Genomic DNA, 21220 nt, shown 5'->3' with positions numbered 1-21220 from the left:
AAATAATGGTGGCCCAGAAATTCGCTCTCCCTCCTTATTGAAGAAAAGCAAAAATAGAACTATAAAGGGCACAGGATAGTTCCAGAAATATTTTCTCTTTGAGGATCTTCAATCAGATCTTCCAATCAGTACACAAGGGGAGAGACCTCTGGCCAGTTTCCCCACCCCCACCAAGATAACACGGGACCAGCACCCCATCTGAGAGTCAAAGGTGCTCTCCAGTCAGCAGGGAGCTGACATCATCAGGTGTCCTAGCAACTTGCTTCTTGGTCTTATTGGTAGAGAACTCCATGGACAAAGATCTCATGATCCGCTTCATTAGTCAACTACAGCAGGGTCTTCTTTTTGTCAAGAAGCTCTTCCTTAATGTTCTTCTGTTCTTCTACGGAACCTAGATCCTCAGTTCTCAGCAGAGAGAAAGACTGGCTCTTCATTATTCTTTTCACATTGATATTTTTTTTTCCTTCAAAAACAAGTACATCCCCAAATTTCAAAGATTCAGAAACTTAAAGTAGAAGAATGATCTTAACTGATTATAAGCAAAAATAATGATTACTAAATTAAAGTAATTAAACAGACACTTCACAAATTCAACACTAGAAGTCCAACCAGTCAAAGAAATAAAACTATCTTAACTTTATTTAATACCGTATCTTACTCGAGGTCTCTCCTTCTACCAGCTCTCTGATATTATTTTAGTGTTGGAACAAATAATAGTAGCAGAAAAAAAGCTATTCTCCATCATCTCCTTTGTCACTCCTAGTGGTTTTATTTGTTCTACTTTTTTTTTTCTTTTTGACATTGTCTTGCTTCATTTTGTTATTGTTGTTCTGTTTTTTTACTATTTACCTATCTCTGATAAAGAACAAAAAGTGGACTGTTTTCAATTCTGGCCATGGTTCTATTTTCTTGGCCACTTCTTTTCATCATTTAAGATGGTCTACTTCAAAGACACAGCCATTTTCTATAGAAACTCTATGCCAATGTTCATATTCAAATATTTATTAAAGAGTTGATTCTGGGAGGAATTTCATGCTTACTTATAAAACTCCATTTAAAACGAGGCTTCTTCTTCTAAAAATGATATGCCAGGACAGGTGTTTCCACGATATTTTCTGTTTTGTTTACATGAATCCTAAAATAGGTAAGTGCTTCTTGCTTACAATTTATGTTATTCTAGCAATTTCTGTCCTAATCATCACTAAAGTGATTTTTCTAAAGAACCAAAACATGCATTGTGTCTTAAAAGAGCCTAGCTCTCCTTTGTCTTCTGTTTCATTTTCTTTTTTAAAACATACTGAAAATGTGATTCCACATATCTCCAGAGCCTTAAGCAACTTGTCTGCTAGGCACTAACAAGGACAGAGAACGAATGAATTTTTATAAGTTTCAACAATCTCAGAGAATGAAAAATAAAAAGTTAAAAAAAATAAAAATAAACCCACAACAAGAACAACATGAAAACAGGCTGTCCATCACTAGCCTGTTGCAGAGAATGTCATTACATGCTAATTGCTTTATTTTTAGCATGGTGAGTTTCTCAGTAAAAGGAACTCTTTCTGGGGTGCCTCGGTGGCTTAGTCGGTTAACCATCTGACTCTTGATTTCAGCTCAGGTCATGATCTCAGGCTCCACACTCAGCAGGGATTCTGCTTGGGGATTTCTCTCCCTCTCTCTCCAACCCTTCCCCTGCTCATGCTCTCCTGCTCTCTCTCAAACAAATAAATAAACCTTTAAAAAAAGGGAACTCTTTCTATCCTGTCTTTTCATCCTGTCCTGACCGAGAAGCCAGGGATCCAGAAACCTTGGAATAGCCACAGGCAGCATTCGAGCTGCCCAAAATCAGTTAAGGAGGCTGATTTGGTGAAGCACTGGAAATATTTGGTCCAAAGGGGCAAGGAGATGTCCCCAGTTAGGAGGAAGTCTATAAAACATGACGGACAAGAGATTCTATAAAGCATGGCAAAATAGGGGCGCCTGGGTGGCTCAGTGGGTTAAGCCGCTGCCTTCGGCCCAGGTCGTGATCTCAGGGTCCTGGGATCGAGTCCTGCATCGGGCTCTCTGCTCAGCAGGGAGCCTGCTTCCTTCTCTCTCTCTCTGCCTCCTGTCATTTATTTGACGGATGATCTCTCTCTGTCAAATAAATAAATAAAATATATATAAAAAAAAAGGCACGGCAAAATAAAATGTTGGATGGGTTGGGGTCGGAGAGAGAGACAAGGACAGTTTGCGTTCAAACTTGGATTTAGATTTTATGTGAGGACAGCTCAATATGCCTGCAGAGATGAAACCTTTTATTCTTTTGGCAAAGGACAATAAAAGCTGCAGACTTCAAACATCCTGTGAAATGCTCCTGCCACATCTCCAGCGCTGGCCTCCTTCCACTTCTCTCATGGCCCCATCTGATGCCGCTTCGGTCCTCGGGCACCGCAACAGATTGCTGGCCACCCACATGCTCTCCAATATGTGAAGGCAGAGGAGAGGAATGTGGGTGCCTCTTGCAGAGGTAAAGGCGAGGGGGAAATAACAAGGCCATGCTTCCTGGGATTCACTTGTACACACGTGCAGTTTCTCTCTCCTTTGATGGCTCTGGGAGGGTGATGGTTTTAAATGATGTGGGCAGTGCCGTTCTCATTATTTGATCAGCTTGATAAACTTTGCCCCAATTTCACGTTATTAAGTATCAACACGGAATCGGAAAGGCAGTATCTAGCTTTGTTTGGCTCGGGCGGGCACAGTTTACTTCCACAATGATGTAAGGCTGTGGGAACTTACTCCTCTCCTGCGTTCACTTGGTTAAATAATGCTCCCCTGACCTTCCCTGTGGGCGTCAAAGAGCACAACGGGCAGCCGCAAGCGCAGGGATGCCATTTCTTTTCCTATCACACCACGATCTTACCCTCTGCCTCCTGAAGGTGCGCTCCACTGCCATCAGGGTCCTGCTGCAATAGTAGCTAGAGATTTTCTGTGCTTCTGTGCAATTTGGGATCCGTTTCTTCATGGAAACAGCAGGAGGACTGGCAAAAACATGTCATAGATTTCCTCCCTGTGACAGGATTACATCCATGGAAGTAAACCCCAGTGATAGAGCTAGGTTTTCAAAATATGGGGCGCCTGGGTGGCTCAGTGGTTGGGCATCTGCCTTGGTCTCAGGTCATGATCTCAGGGTCCTGGGATGGGGTCCTACATCAGGATCCCTGCTCAGCGGGGAGCCTGCTTCCTCCTCTCTCTCTGCCTGCCTCTCTGCCTACTTGTGATTTCTCTGTCAAATAAATAAATAAAATCTTAAAAATATATATATATGTGGGCACCGTGCCTTTAGTCAAGCAGTCTAATTGTGAGGCCCATAAAGAGGTGGATCAGGCTTTGCATTAAAATCCGGTGGAAACAGTTTTGGGATCTAGAAAGAGTCTGTAATGTCTGAGAGAGAAAAGGTAAGGGCAACTGGCTTGCCAAGATCTAGGTCTTTGCTCATGGTTGGGATAATTCAAAGTTTTCATTGTAACAAAGGACTGGATGAAGTCTTTAAGCTGACTGGAGTTTGCTTTCACTGTTGTTTGGTATAATTGTAATTCCAGGCACGGCTCAAGTCAAAACAGAACACTGAATTCTTCCCAAATTATGCATTAACTCAGTAGGAAAGCTGTAGAACATAAGGTTCCAGAGCCGAGAAGAATTGACCTCAAATCCCAGCCTCAATACTTAACAAACTTGGTGAATTTGGACATGTTACTTAAATTCTTAGTCTGTTTTCTTTTTTTAAATGGGAATGAAAATTATCATCCCTGTGAAGGTTATTGTGAGGACCAAGTGATACAATGCCTAATAAGCCACTGCATGGTTCTTTGACATTTAGGAACTGCTCAATAAATAGTAGTTGAAATTAGCTAAAAGATGTCTCATATTTTTAGTATTCGGCCAACATCTCTAAAAGCTATAGCTGAATATCTGCCTTAAACCCCATCATTTTATTTCAATATTGAACAAACAATAAAGGGGTGGAAAACCATGTCAATTATAATTTCTTATAAAAAACTTTATTTACTGTGGAACTTGATTCTTGATGTTTTTCACTGTAAAACAATGAGTCTAACCTCAATCATCCTTCCAACAATTCTGTACTGACAACTTCCTGCTTATAAGACTAACTGACAGGATCCCTTCTCCAGTGTGCTCAACCATTCTAAGCATTAAGCACATTACATAAAGAATAGGTCCCACATTTGGAAACTCACCATGTGTACCAGAATGCAGCTACCTGGGAGAAGCCATCTCACTGATTCCTGGGATGTCCAGAAAAAAACAATGTGTCTATTTTCATAAAATAAACAATATTCAAAATATCAAATATTTATGCTAGTGCCATATACATACATTTATACAATTCAAATTATAAGAGCCATGCTATACAAATTCTGCCCAATACTTTCTAACTGTTCACCATAGTTTGAGGAATAAAACTATTAGTATGGCAGTTTTTACATTGAGCTTTTCATAGTACTCGGATTTCAGTAGGGGTAACTTGGGCATTGGACTTGAGCATGGGGGTCATGTGTCCCTCAGCTCCATTCAGAACTCCTCTTTTATTCAAAACTCCTTCTTTTTTATCTGTTTTCTTTAAGTAGGTTCTGATAAACTGCCACAAAAGGGAGCTTTCTGCTAATACAAATAAGTCAAACAAATAAATATTTTGAAAACCACAGCGTTAAGAAAGTTCAGTCCTATGACTTTCTTCCTTAACATTTCCAAAGCTTACCTGTCACACAAAATTTACAGCAGCTTAATATTGTAGCATTGTTCAAGGACTACTCCAAAGTTAATGCTAAATCCTATCCAGTCTATAGCATAGATTTTCTCTCCTTCTTCTGCTGTAGGAAACTTCTTATTTGTGTATTCTGGACGGGGGCAAAGAATTGGCCATCTTACAGAGGCCTACACTATACTTTAAAACAGATCGCTAATTCTGTGTATGTGGGCATCTGCGTATGTTTATAGGATTGGAAGAAAGAGGGTAAAATTTAGGTATTAAAAGTTACATGTAAAAAATTATATACATTACATAAAGGTTCTTCTTCTTCTTCTTCTTTTGGCTTTAATTTTCTTTTAGCTTGATTTGATCTTTATAATGACTCCTTTTAAGTACCAACTTTCCCAGACACTGTTGTGAGGATCCAAGGACAAGTTCGTTTTAATTACTTCTTTCTGTGCTTCAAGAACTTACTAATTCATTCATCCATCCATTCAGTAAGTTTTGCTGAATTCGCACCATGTTCTAGCGAATGTGGAAGGATGAAAATAATAGAGCTGTGATAATCCCAACAGGTATGCTCGGTACAGACCTGCACAGAGGGGACAACGTGTAGAATCAGTGGGCTTTGGGATCATAATGGCTGTGGGACGTGTCCCATTTCAGTGGTTACAATTCCTGTGAACTTGAGTAACTGATTTATTCTCACTGAGTCTCTGTTTCCTTAGGTGTGAGGGCTTCACATAGTCTCCTTCTGATAATTAGGCATAGAAATACATGTTCAGAAACAAGCCCGTTACCTAGCAGAAAAGAATTAGTCAATATGTGGTAAGAAGAATTTTCCTCTTTGAAAGGTAGCTCAAGGTCATGAAACATAACCACATGTCTGCTCCTGGAGGAGCACTCAGGTGCCTGTGCATTTGTGAAGCCAGCGTATTTGGCAAAAGGCCCCCAAGCAGTCTCCATTGTTCTCAACCTCTCAGAAAAGAATTGTGCTCTCTCCAAGCATTTACTAAATTAACAGAATTCTAACTTGGTTTAGAAACATATTTACTTAGCATAATTTGGCTTTCTTTTATGGGAGTGAATGCCATGTGAACCCAGGTGTAAAACAGGAGAGAGCTGCCAAATACCCTACAAACATGCTTTCTAAAAACAATAATATGAAAGATTAATCTACACTGATACTTTTCCCAGTACAAGAGCCATTCCCTGGGAGTGACGGGAGATTTAGGCTATCGTCAAACAGGATAACAGCTAACACAGTGAAGCAATAATGACTAAATGGTTCCCTGAGTTATTAATGCAATTTCTAAAAAGGCCTAGCTCATTATGAGAATACGGCTATCAAACAAAGCAAATTTGGCTTCAGAATACTTTGCACATACTGCATGTCTTTAATGCTTGAGGCTTAAAAAGCTGTGAATGCATTTGGCTTAGTATTTAGGCTTTTCTGGTATATTAGTTTTCTATCATTGCCATAACAAATTATTGCAAACTTGGTGGCTTAATACAATACACATTTATTATCTGGGGATTCTGTAAACCAGAAGTTTAACATGGGTCTGACTGGGCTCAAATGAAGTTGTTGTAGGGCTGAGGTCCTTAATGGGAACTCTAGGGAAATTCTTTGTCCTTGCCCTTTTTAACCTCTACATGTTGTCCTCATTTCGCTACTGGTCCCCATGCTGTGCCTTCAAAGCCAGCAATGTTATATGACTCTGAAGCTTCTCCTTTTATTCATCATCCTCTGACTATAGCCACGAAAGAGTCTCCCCTTTTAGGGACCATCTGGTTAGACAGAGCTCACCTGGATAATCTAGGATAATCATTCTATCTCAAGATTTTGAATTTCAGTTACATCTATAAAGTCCCCTTTGCCATGTGAAGTAACACATTCACAAATGCTGAAGTTTAGGACATGGACATCTTTAGGAGGTCATTTTTCTGCCTACCACATACTGCATTGAGTGGGTGGGCTATTATAGACACTGTTAAAACATTGCTGCCGGTCTTCTGAAAGCCCCATTATGCAGTCATTAAGGAAGATTTGAACTTTTCAGAAAGCTCTCCTACTCTATATGTCCTCTTAAAGTTTTTCTCCATCTGTACAGTGAACCAGTTAGACTAAATGATCACTAGGTGCCCTTCTTGTTTCAAAGGCTGGGAAGCCTTAAGGCCATAGGTACTAAACTTCAGGTAATGCTCTTTGATAAATTGGGAGGATTGAGATTTCAAGGCAAATTAAAGATTCAGAAAGGATGAAACAGAAAAAGAACAAAAAAGGTACTATCTAGACCGCACAGATTACATAATTACATGATCTCTAAACTGGCCAGTCTCCACATGCAGAATTGTGTTCGATAGGCACTGCTACTTTTTAATTGTTTTTAAATTATTTTAGAAAGAGAGAGAGAAAGAAAGTGAGCACATGAGTGGGGGATGGGGGGAGAGGAGGAGAGAGAGAGAATCTCAAGCAGACTCCATGCTGAGTGCAGAGCCCAACAAGAAGCTTGACCTCATGACCCAAGATCATGCCAAAACCAAGAGTTGGAGACTTAACTGACTGAGACACCCAGACACCCCAGGCACTGCTGCTTTTTATAGGTATGGCTAACACCTTGAAGTGAGTCTAGAGAGCAGTAATCAGGAATGTGAGAATCTTCCCAATTGGAAATATAGTGGCAGTAACAATGAAACTTTACTCTAGGGAAGAGAAAACTGGAGAATGGGTTAGGGAAGGCGATATGATAATTGTCTTTAAATATTTGTCCTTATCGAATAAAAGTGGATCTTATTAGGTGTAGCACCATAGAACCAAGGGTAGATTAACAAATGGAAGGTACAGGAATTTAATATGAGAAGACACTTTCCAAAAGTAAGAACTTGAGCAAAATGGAAGCAGCTACTTGTGGGGCAATTAATTCTGAATGATTAGACTGTGTGACTGTGAGCTAGAGATCACTATAGAGGCAGTTCCTCTATTTGGTGGGAGTTTTACATGGTGGTCTTAGAGATTCTCCCAGCCACTAAACCTCTAGAAATGTTATGAATCTGATTACCAGAGAGATAGCATTTAAATTTCCTGGTTAAAAGAAAAAAAAAAGTTAATTATAAAGAATGTCTGGTTTAGGTTATACCCAAAGAAGAATTTCTATTAAGCAAGAGTAGACGGGTTTGTAGATACCATAAGCAAAAAATTCCTGATACTTTTAAAAAAAGAGTTGTCATTACATTATTTGTAGGATTTTTTTTTAAGATTTTTATTTATTTATTTGACAGAGAGAGATCACAAGTAGGCAGAGGCAGGCAGAGAGAGGGGGATGCAGGCTTCCTGCTGAGCAGAGAGCCCAATGCGGGGCTTGATCCCAGGACCCTGGGATCATGACCTGAGCCAAAGGCAGAGGCTTAACCCACTGAGCCACCCAGGCACCCTTTATTCTTAGGATTAAGAGGTAGACTAGAGCCTTGACTTTGAAACTGCATCCTTGGGATCTTAGGGTCCTCCTGAGTGAATCAGTTGCTGCTAGCTACGGGAAAGAGTATGCATAACGGGGAAGCAGAGGAGTTAGAGTCTACTGTTGCCCACATCCTGCTTTGAAACAGAGAAACTCCCTTTAGGGCTTTTCATAGAGTTTCCATTATGGAATTTAAAAAGCTCAAATACTTAAAAAAAAAAAAAAAAGAAAAGAAAAGAAACTACTGGTTTAGAGGTATATTCAAATACAGAAGTAGAGGATTTGAAATGAAGCAAATCTAAGATCCTTCTTCTTGTAGTTCAGAGGTTTATCTATAAGACTGGTAGATATCTATACATCTTCACATCTTGATATTCCTCCACTAAGGTATAGCTTTGGGGTGTGGCCTTATAGAGATGGAACACATACATTTTTGACCTTTAAACCATTTTCATACTTATTTCAAGAAGCTCCTAAGACAGGTCTTGTAGAACCCTGAGGCTTCATGCACTTACATAAACATGTGTCGCTACTGAATATACTGCCTTTAACAAATTTATTTGAATGATTCCTATGTGTATGGTAGCCAAGAAAACCAAACTTTTGCAACTTTTTAAAATAAAAATTTCTCAGAAGATAAATGACAAACCAGAGGAAAAAAAATAATTGCAATTCATCACAAAAGGTTAATCTCTCTAATAATGAAGGGCCCCAAGACATTGACAAGAAAAAGCCTCACAACCCAACAGAAAAATGAGCAAAGGCCACATATACTGAATTAAAAAGGAAGTATAAATCATATTGAAATATGAAAAGGTGCCAAACCTCACTTTTTTTTTTTTTAAGATTTTATTTATTTATTTGACACAGAGAGAGAGAGATCACAAGTAGGCAGAGAGGCAGGCAGAGAGGGAGGGGGAGGTAGGCTCCCTGCTGAGCAGAGAGCCAGATGCAGGGTTCAGTCTCAGGATCCTAGGATCATGACCTGAGCTGAAAGCAGAGGCTTTAACCCACTGAGCCACCCAGGTGCCCCGCAAACCTCACTTTCTAAAAAAGCCTATCAAACTGGAAAAATTCAAAAGTTTGATAATGGTACCTTGGTGGGGCTGCGGAAATAGACAATCTCATAATATTCTTATATATTCTATTGAGGGCTACTTGATAATACTTATCAAAATTATAAAAGTATATATTATTTGACACAGCAATCCTGATTGAGAGGATTTATCCTATAGATATTTATATATATATATATATATAAATATTTATATATGAAGTCATTCAATACACTGTTGTTTAAGATAAGAAAATTGTTAACAGCCTAAACTGACTGGCCAAGTAAACTAAGGAAATCCATAAAGCCATATGAAATAATAAATAATACATATCTATAAAGATGAAGGCTGTAGCTTTCTGTGCCTTAATATGAGATCTCTAGAAAATCTTTCAGATAAAAAAGCAAAATGTAAATCATTGTGCACAATAGTAGGATATTCAATTGTTTTATGTAAAATCCATCAAATAATATGTGTTCATGTTTATTTTTGTATACAGCAAGAAAATTTAAAATTATACATACATATCCAAACTAATAGAAATTGTGTGTGGTTGGGTAAAGACAACTGGACAGGTGGGACAGTGATGGAGTAATTTTTTTGTATTACTTCAATTTTCTCTAATTATGTGAATCTATTATGTCTAATCACCTTTTAAAAAATAAATGTACAAAATTAATTAAATGAGTCGCTTCTTATAAGCTGAAAAGATTCAACTAAACTATTTCCTTTTTTCCTAACATAGCCAATTTCTTTTAAAGAAAGCTTAAAAATAATAAGATTGTTATATCAAAAAATAATAAAACCATAAATCCATGTAGGTGGATGAAAAGTTAAATATATCAACCATCCAGTAAATGTGGATAAAATGAACAGTCATTAAATTTAATTCTGAATTTTCAGGTAATCAAAGAAAAAGTGAAAAAAATCATTTAAACAATTCTCACCATCTGATAAACCATAGCCTATCATACTTCTTATACCCTACTACAATATTTATAGTTCACTAGATTTTCTAGAGATGGAACATTATTTTTCTAAAATCTTAAGAATGCCTTTCATCTTTGAAAAATCATCCTGTAGTAATTTTAGCAATCATTCTACAGAATATGCAGAAGAACAGTCCACATTAAATAAATATTAATCTAACTTGATTACCTAAAATAGCCTTATGCCCATTTTAGGTAATCAAAATAGCTTAATATTTATTAAAGTCTCACTACAACCAACAGTGTTGTGTTTTTCCTAAATTGTATCTGTACAACAAAAAAGGCACTTCCTATCTCCTTTACACAAATGAAGAAACCAAAGCTTAATAGTTTGGTAATTTGACCAAACACAGCTCTGACATGAAGGAGATGAAAGTCGAGTTGACAGTGGGAATCCAGAGGCCAGGGCCGCTAATGGCCTGGCAACAAAACCCTAGGGTAGTCCATTTAAGTGGTGATATAGGAAAGTCTGATTTCGAGGAAACAGAGGTTGAGGTGAGAAGTTTTCTCATGAACCAATACAGGCTTGGAATTTGCATTTTAAAAAGTTCTCCAAATAACTTGAAATAGCTGGAATATTTGTCGCAGTGTCGGGAACAGTTGCTTCCGACTTTCTTCTGCGAATATGACGTCACTCAACTAGAGTTTTGAAAGGTGGCAAACAGGAGTCACTTGAAGGACACACTCTTGAGCCCGGAGTGCCGCTCTCCTCTGTGGCTGAGGAGAGGGGGAGCCATATGCTTTGGCTACCATACTCTCAGTTGGCAAGGTCAACATTCTATTTTTCAAAAGTTGTGACGGCCGACTTCATTCAGCTGGAGGGTCATCTCAACAACTGTTTGCCTCTGCAGCCCTCGTACTGGGAGAGATTTGTGCGGCAGACAGAAGACACCGTCTCTGCCCTTGAGAAGGTGTACAGTTGTCAGATTGGGCAGATGAGATTTACGTACTTTGAAACAGTTAAAGAACCATAAAAGACAGCGCATAATCAAGGGCCAGATTGTGTGGTGCGGCTCAGTCGGTTATGAGAGATCAGGGAAGGAATATGATGAAGCACAGTAAGAAAAGCCCTTACAAAGTAATTGGTCTTGAGTTGGCTCTCAAGGTTAACAGAGTAAAAAGAAAGTCATTTTAGGGGGTAAAATAAGGAACAGAGAAGAGACTGAGGTACAAAAGTGGCATTTTCAGGAAACAGGGAGCCAGCATACTACTCATATTAATTTGTTTGTTCATGCATTCTTTTACCCTCATTATGATAATCTGTCATATGCATATACTCTGTTAAGCACTTGGAATACAAAGAAGAGTAAAACAAGATCTTTATCCTTTTCATCTGAAGATAAAGAGTTTACTTTTAGCTGGGGTAGGATTTATGTATGTTTATGTATGTATATTATGTATGTATATGTATATGTGTATTTATGTATGAGAATGGGAATGACATTTATCTTAGGAGCAATAATGGTAGCAAAAGTAGAAAAGCTCACAATATGAATGAGGCATGGCGAGTGTGGAAAGAAATATAGATGGTATCTGATGTAAGAAACCTAGGAGCTAAAGCTGGAAAGGTATTTGTTTAGAGGTTGTGTATAGTCACAGACACTGTAACTCGGATATTATAATGTATATGGAGAAACATATTAAAACAAAGAACAGAAAGCAAATTCAGTAAAAATAACTGGGAAATAATCCTTGACAGTATGGAGATAACTAAAGGAATAATATAGAAACAAAGATTTTAAAGATTAAACTAGAGACTATAAGGGATAAAGTGAGGTCAGGAAAAACGTCCAGGTGGCATCAAGGAACACTAGGAGTAATGTCATGGTGGGTGGATGAAAGTTAAAAGGATTGATAAAAAGACTTAGGAAGAATAATGATGATGATGAAGATGATAATAAAAAAAATCATGAGTGATTCGATATAGGTTATAAAGAACTAGATTGACTCAAATACCACTCCTGTGTTAAGTGTAACTTTTGTTCAACTTTATATATGGACAAAAATAAGGAGTTAAGACAAGGAGTCTTTCTAGAAGTAAAATAGTGAGCCCAATTGTACAGATCAAGGGCTCATATACTTAAGGTAAAATTCCATCCTGAGTTAAAATGTGTCTATGTTTGTAATTAATTGCCTTATGAAATCTTTACTAGTTCACACTTGCATTATGTTTTCCACTTTTTAAATCTCATGTTTACAATTTAATCTGGAAAAAGAAAATGAATTCGACTTTTTATTACTATATTTTTTCAAAGCTATGAATCATAGTAAGTCAAACCTAGTAGAGAGGCTATAAATGGGTCAACCTGCAGAAGTGGTCACAGTTAGCAGCATTTCTCAGGCAAAAATAAAGAGTTTCATGGATGATCCAACAGTCTGTGCAAGATCTGATGGAAGAAGAAGCTATTGCAGAAGCTGGGAATGTGACTCCTGATAAGTCCAGATGAAGAAAGCAATTGTAAGCTATGGTTTAACCCAATTTACCTCCTGAATTATTAATTTCCTTTGGAAGAACTGAACGGGAAGTCCTAAATGGGTCAAAAAACAAAGCAGGGACGGTAGACACTATGAGACTATCTGGCAAAATAAGGGTTGGTGCCACACTCAAATTCAAAAGCTTAGAAAGAATGCACTGTAGACTAGAAGGGGCCACTCTCACCTCTTTCAGGGCCACAACCCACAGGAGCTGCGGCAAGTGAGAATGGAAGGTAAAAATGAATTTAAGTACCGCAGTAATTCTCTGTGTTAAGGGAGAACAAACTCCCTGTGTTGGAGTAGGGGGTGGGGATCATAAAACAAACAAGGTGCTGAAAATCATTCCACATCGAATCTGGAGGTTAACTTGGGCAGATAGAAGCTTCAGTGCCTAAGGAAGTGTGGCCTGTGGTGCCCATGTCCCTGCCAGCAGCACCAATCTGCAGATAGATTTCAAGACCTAAAAGCCTACACTCTGGAAATGTTACCTGTTTCATTATGTGTATTTTTCTTTCACTTGGGGCTTTGTTTTGTTTTCCTTCTACTTTTGTAGTAAACCTCCCCTTGAAAATTTTCCACCTTATGATGAGAAAGCTGGAGGGCACAGGCGATGTGGTGGCAGCTGCCATCTCAGCTGGATAACATACTCTCCCCTCCTTCTCTGTCCCTGGCATCTGATGAAGCAGAGGCTGAAACAGACAGAGAGGTGAAACCCCTAGAGGAAAGACAAGACAGCTGTGATCACTGGTTCCTTGCTGCCTGCTGGGGTCTTCTCTCACTGTAAGGCTCAAGTGCCTTTTAAAAATATGTGTGTGTGTGTATATATATATAATATATATACATACATACATATATTGAATGTATGTATGTGTGTGTGTATATGTATATATTTGTTTGTTTGTTTGTTACAAATATGGAAAAAATAGTAATGTCATCAATGGTTACCGCACAGTTTCTTAATCTTTAACAGAAAACAATGATTGCTTTTGAACTTAAGTGTACAAATAAGCTGTACCTAAAATCATCAGATATTTATATAAACTACATATAAATGATAATGCTAGAATAATGTGTTCTAACAGTGCATTTTGCCTTTAGCCAATTGCATTCTGACATATTTATTTCTGATTTTATATTGTGTGGAGAAGGAACAAACCTCCCCGGGCATTTTATAGCCCAAAGTACAAAACATACTGGAAAACCACCAAAAGTAGGTTTTTTTGTTTTTTTTTTCTTTTTTCTCTCTCTTCACTTGTTGTACAGTATTGGTATGTGTCTTCGTTCATGTCAGAAGTAGCTAGATCTCAGTGTTCGTGCAGGGATTACAGGTAAAGTTATTCTACATGCTGGTTGGATTGGATTTCACTCTCTTCAGTTGAGCCAACCTCCCACTGATCTCAATAGGAGTGTTGCCTGAAAGAAGAAGGCAAAATTAAGTCTCATCCTTTATAAAGTACCTTGAACTTTTTTTTTTTTTAAATCAAATAGATCCATGTTCTATTCTAGACCACTGTGACTCTTCCATGCACTAAACTCTCATTGATTTTGGAGAGAATGCGGAACACAGAAAAGATGGGAAAAATCCAAAGCAAATTGAGAAGTTTACCAATATCATTACGCATGAAGGAGCAAATGCTGATGCCTTTTTTTTTTTTTTTTCCTTAAGGAGCAGAGTTTAATGCATGTCTTGACTATTTGTTCCACTAAGAAATTGAATATTGAGAAATCAATCTTGTAGCTTTACATGAGCTGTGGTTTATGGAATGGGACTGAACCAAGTTGATATTGCCAGATTTATTTTGTGTATAACCTTTTTAATCCTATAAATATGAAATGTAACATTGAAAGTATTTAGTATTCAGGACTTTCTATTGCTTAGAGAGATCGTCAATACACAAGATATTCCTTTTGAGCCAATGTAATATACTAAAACCCCTGAGATTCATGCTGCCCATACAACCTGTTGACACAGCTTCTTAAAATAATCACAAAATACCTAATAATGAATATGAGACTATATATCAATACAATCATTGAAATGCCATGGCATTTTTTTATGTCATTCCCTTGCTGAAGAAGGGGGTATAAGCATGATTTTTAGGATGGTAAAATGGCAAAGGAGTTCAAGGAAAAATATAAGAATAAAAAAATTAAATCAGAGTCAATAAGGTATATGGGATTTTATGATACCATTTATATCCTTCTCAAGATGGACCACCACAAAAACACCAAAGAGCTTAAGAATTATGAGGCATCCTTGTCGTGTTCCTGATCTCAATGGGAAGGCTGCAAGTCTTTCCCATTGAGGATGAGATGTGCTGTGGGTCTTTCATAGATAGATCTTATGAAGTTCAGCAATGTTCCCTCTATCCCTATACTTTGAAGCGTTTTAATAAGGAATGGATGCTGGATTTTGTCAAATGCTTTTTCTGCATCAATTGAGAGGACCATGTGGTTCTTCTCTCTTCTCATATTAATTTGTTCTATCACATTGATTGATTTGCGACTGTTGAACCATCCTTGTAGCCCAGGGATGAATCCCACCTGGTCATGGTGGATAATCTTTTTAATGTGCTGTTGGATCCTATTTGCTAGGATCTTGTTGAGAATCTTAGCATCCATTTTCATCAGTGATATTGGTCTGAAATTCTCCTTTTTGGTAGGGTCTTTGCCTGGTTTGGGGATCAGGGTAATGCTGGCTTCATAGAAAGAGTCTGGAAGTTTTCCTTCTGCTTCAATTTTTTGAAACAGCTTCAGCAGAATAGGTGTTATTTCTTCTTTGGAAGTTTGGTAGAATTCCCCAGGAATCCATCAGGTCCTGGGCTCTTGTTTTTTGGGAGGTTTTTAATCACTGCTTCACTCTCGTTACTAGATATCGGTCTATTCAGGTTGTCAATTTCTTCTTGGTTCAATTTGGGGAGTTTTTAGTTTTCCAGGAATGCATCCATTTCATCTAGGTTGCTTAGCTTATTGGCATATAACTGTTAATAATAGCTTCTGATGATTGTTTCTACTTCCTTGGTGTTAGTTGTGATCAAAAAAAAAAAAAAAAGGAATTATGAGGGATAGCTCTGCTCTTCACAAAACTGGATAGGCTCCCATGAAAGGTATAAGTAACTAATTAACATAACTATCAAGGATCTTAAATCTAACATTAGACCGGGAGACACTTTAGGGTAATTACATACCATATAAAACATTTTCATGCATGTGGGGATATAATTAGAGTAAGTCCGACCACACAGACAGATGCAGTAGAATTACAAAAATTACTGGAGAAATTGTTATTAATTAGGAAGTTTTTATGAAGGCTCTGAATTTTGGCTAGAATTTTCAATGGAAAGAACGAAGGCCCACAGTGAAGACAACATGCCAAACTAGAGTAATTAGACATTTTAAAAGGTCAAAGTCACGAATGATAGACTTGAAAGTCAGCTAATATATTTGGAAGTGAAAACCAAAAAAGGAAGAAGCAGCAGAAATTAGTAGAGGGCTTGTCTTGAAGCTCAATTATGCTAATAAATCACTAATAAGAGGTACTCAAAATACTTGTTGAATAAATTATTATTAAATATACATTCTATCTGATTCTATGTAAAGCCAGTCTCTGTTTACTGGGTCTATACCACTTCCCAGGAAATGTGCTGTTTTGCATATATTATCTCTTTTGACCATTTTAACACTGTGAAATAGTGATATCCTTATTTATAGAGGAGCAAACTGCATTCAGGGAAATTAATTAACTTTCCCATGGCATTTTGATTTGATAAAGGAGGCAGTCCAATGTTATTACTACAGAATGACAACATTACAATGGCTCTAGAGGAAGACACTCTGTTGTCAAACTGTGATAGATTAAAAAGACAGAGGCTTGAGAAAAGAATGTTCTGGTGGTTTAAGCATCACATGAGTGTTCTGTACTGTGTCAGAAGGGGAGATCTGAGCACTGCAGAGCAAAAATCAGTAGAGGTGTCCAAGCACTGGTCTAGGCAATGGTTAAAGCTTGTTAACTGACCTTTAACCCATATAGAATATGTTTGAGCTAAAAACTTTGTAGCATGATAGGTAAAAACACAGGTTCAGAAGTCATTTTACTAGGCTTGTCCCTCTTGCAAGTGGAAACTGGAATCTTTAGCAAGATACCGAGTTTGTCTTATCCCGAGTTTTCTAACTGCAAAATGGTTGTTACCATGAGTAGTTTCTTTTCCCATGGTACTGTTGTAAACATTAAATTAGATCTTACATGTAAAATGCATAACATAAGGTCTGATTAAGATAGTGTGTATTTAATAAATGTCAGCTATTACTGGTATACTATAACCTCAATGTCTCTATTTTGTCTATATATGAAAGTCTGGAAAATATGCCATCTATGCTTCCTTTTGGGAATTCAGGCACTTTCAAATGATTTTATAATTCACAATAAGAAATAACCTTATAAAATGATCATGTGTGTGTACGTAACTGGATACACACAATTTGTGTACATACACACACACTTCATAAAAATACCCTTATTAAATGCCATAAAAACTGATATACTATCATATTACATTATCTTCTGTTTCTTTTTTTATTTATTTTTTAAAAGGTTTTTGTTTATTTATTTGACAGACAGAGATCACAAGTAGGCAGAGAGGCAGGCAGAGAGAGAGAGAGAGGAGGAAACAGGCTCCCTGTGGAGAGAGAGCCCGATGCAGGGCTCGATCCCAGGACACTGGGATCATGACCTGAGCCAGAGGCAGAGGCTTTAACCCACTGAGCCACCCAGGCATCCCTGTTTCTTTTTTTTTAAATGCTGGCTGTGACTCACTAAATTGACTTTATGACTCACTAATGGGTGTCAATCCATAGTTTCAAAAACATCTCCAGATTTCTCCTTGGGCTAATCAAGACTATTGCAGAGTTGTGAATCTGTATCCCATTTTCTAGCATCACAAAGATTTGTTTTTATTGAATTGAACTTAGGCATTATGCTTTTGGACTATTTTGAGAGGCTTTATAAGAATCAGCCTTGTGAAATTTAGAACTGTAGACATTTTTTGAGGGTTTGAGGGATTTTTTGAGGGCTCATTCACAGGAGTACTTGTATGTCTAAACCTTATCTGTGCTTCCTTTTTAACAGAAACTATGGATCAGACAAGGCATCAAAATCAAAATATCTAGTCTTCCTAAGAGCAAATAAGGAAGAAATAAGAATAAGGTAGAAATTTTGTGTGTCGGCCTTTCCCCTGCTTTTATCTTAATATCTTAAAATTTTATAGACTTATTTTCTATTGTTCTAATTATCTTTCTTATTTCCATGGTATCATAGGTAATTCATTTATTTTTAATATTAGTTTTGAAGTGAGGCTGTATCTCTGCCTGCTTCAAAATCCAACAAGTTCAGAGAGTATATAGTCAAATGTCTCCCTCTCATCTCTGCCCTGCAGCCCTCCAGGCCTCCTCTCTGGAATGAAACAATAGGATAAGCTTCCTGTGTATGCTTATCATAGAGATATCTATGATACCTCAGGATACATAAAGGTAAACTCATCTATCTCAATAAAATTATTTACGATATGCCTACCTAACCAGGTAGCTATTTTCCCCTTCCCCCAAACTCTTATTTACATATGAGTGTACAGTTACTTAATTCATGTAGGAGGCTAATCCGTATCAGTACATGGCCTCATCAGTATTTTCTATGGCTGAATGACACTTCATTTTTAATGAAAAAAATGTGAACCAATCCCCTGCCGATGCACGTTCATTCTCAGTTTTGTAATTACAGACAAAACAGTGCCAATTATAAACAATACCACAATGAGTACACTTACCTCTACATCATTTAGTATATGTAAATATATGCATAGAACAAATTCCTAGAAGTGGTACTTACAACTGACAGACATGTGCACTTGCTGTTTTGATAGATACTACCAAATTACTCTCCTTTCAGGTTGACCAATTGATACTCCCAAAGGCACCAACAATGGTATTGCATATGCTTTTGTTAACTATCTCAAATCCTTTTTAAAAAGGATTTGTTAACAAAACAAATCAGAGGGGGAGAAAACCACGAGAGATGGTGGACTCTGAGAAACAAACTGAGGGTTTTGGATGGGAGAGGGGTAGGGGGGTTGGGGGAGCCAGGTGGTGGGCGTTGGGCACGTATTGCATGGAGCACTGGGTGTGGGGCATAAACAATGAATTTTGGAACACTGGAAAAAAAATTACAAAAAAAATATTGTGCAATCAGTATCTGATTAATGTCTTTAAATGGAAAGGAAATGATTTAAGGCATGTTAAGATTTAAAAATTAGAGAAGATTCTCAGTGATTATATCTTCTTGAGAAAGGAAGATACAGGTTAAAGTGATGATTTGGGAACTCTCAACATAAAAATTATAGTTTTAACTAGAATGGGTAAGTTCCTTTCCACAATGGTGAGAACCATATGACCAAACTTTATTTTCTACATAATTAGATTATAATTATCATACAAAAAATAAGGATTTTAAATATAAAGACAAAGACTTCAGTTGCTTTAGCCTTCACAGGCATGCAATATAATTAGTACAAAGCTCTTTAAGCACCTGTATTAATATAGCAAAATTGTTTATGAAATGTACCAATTTCAAATACAAGTTAATTACATACCATGTAGTATTTGTAAATATCGACCTTTGGTTAGCACAGTTAGGAAGGTTTTTCAGGGGTATGGGGGAATATTTTTCTAATAGTTTGCATCTAATGTACAGTATTCATCAATGTACATTAAGATATCTACCAAGGTGGAAAAAAAATGAAAAAGGAGTTATATCATTATAGAGCTTTCTAATTAATCTTTTAAAATGTTTTAGTGTATCCTTTAGTCCTTTGGGGATATTTTAGAGGGAAAATACTATGTAAGAAATATTGGTATAATGGAGATAAGATTAATTATAGAGAAGTAACAAAAAGGAAAGATAAGTGTTGGCAGAGGAACATGTGATAAATCGCTAGGTAATGAGGAATGGACAAGACTAGCCCTTGATGCCTGGAAAACTTACTGTGCAATTAAGGGCCCTGAAACTGGTGTTAGCTTGGCCAGATCTAGCAAACAGCAGTCACTGCTAGAGTCCTCACGGCACTGGAGTGGGCTGCAGGTGCAATCAATGGGAACTGATGTATAGCCAAAGCCTCCTGGAAAATGGGGCACATGCTAGAGATTGCCTAGTCCAACACTCTCGATTTGCAAATGGAAGACTGAAATCCAGAGAGGGAACATGGTTTTCTATTATCTTTAAACCACCTTGTGGGAAAACTGGAGATAAACCTTAGGACTCTCGATGACTAATTCACAGTTAAGATCCAGTAGAGATCACTCTCCTTTACCCCCGTGCAATCTATACACTTTCCCAACAGCCTCTTCAAATTCACTAATAACCTCTCAGCCCCAAATTTAATGGCTCATATGCCTATTAACCTAAAGTAGAAGACTTGAAAAGGACCTGAGGAATCACAGAACAAGCCACCACTCATCACACAGAAAAAAACCCTGAGACCCTGGAAGTTGCTCTTTGTCTACACTTTGCTGACTAATGGCAAAATTAACAAAATATTTCTCGCCTGGATTAGGATCCGGTTGCTCTCATTTACTTCCCAAAGCTGATATGTAAGGCCATGGGTGTTTGTGTCTGAGTGTTCGTTTTGACACATATTATATATTTTGCTATTTAATCGTACATCACCTGGCATTTTCACGTGGCTGTTCCAGGCTAACAACTTTCATCTTCTTAATTATCATATAAATTCCCTGGGGACAGGAACTATGTCTTACATAGAGTTTTGTCACCTAGTCCCATCACCCTGGCAAGCACACAGCCACCAGTGTAAACTGTACCTACCCAAAGCTTGACAGGTAGCTGTTTCTCTCAATTCTAATTAATCTTTTAAAATGGTTAGTCGTGATTTCTTAGTTGGTCGTGATTTCTAAATGAAAATTAAACTGTGTTTCAAATGGCCCCGAAGATACTCTGCTATGGCCTTGCTGATGCTACTTCTACTTTTAAAAAGCTCATTGGCCAATTAGATGCTCACTTTGAAGACTGACATTTGATACTAACTCATAATCTCCTTTTCCATCACTCTCTTTTCTTGCATTTGCTGTCAGTTTAAGCTGGCCCTAGAGAAGTGACTTTTCCTATTTGCAGTTCCTCTGTTGTTTAATCAAATGGTGGGTGGAATCAAGGTTGGCTGCTCTAAACGGCATCCAAGCAGGGATTCTTAGAGGGTGGAAATGTCAGCCTACCTATTGGGAGCTATTCCAAAGCCAGCTGGAGCTGCCTCGAACACTCTTAATTACCATTTTATATTTTAAATGTCTCAGCCAACGCGGTCTCTTAAAAAAATAATAAAATAAAGAAGCTCAGGTAAACAAACGAAAGGAAACCAGGTAGAATGCAATTTGTCTCCAGACTTCACCTGGTGGAGGAAGCACTGGCAAAACTTGTCTTAGCATTCTTTCAAGGAT

The sequence above is a fragment of the Mustela nigripes genome, chromosome 2, assembly GCF_022355385.1.
Source record: "Mustela nigripes isolate SB6536 chromosome 2, MUSNIG.SB6536, whole genome shotgun sequence".
Lineage (NCBI taxonomy): Eukaryota > Metazoa > Chordata > Mammalia > Carnivora > Mustelidae > Mustela > Mustela nigripes.
This window is presented reverse-complemented; position numbering follows the sequence as displayed.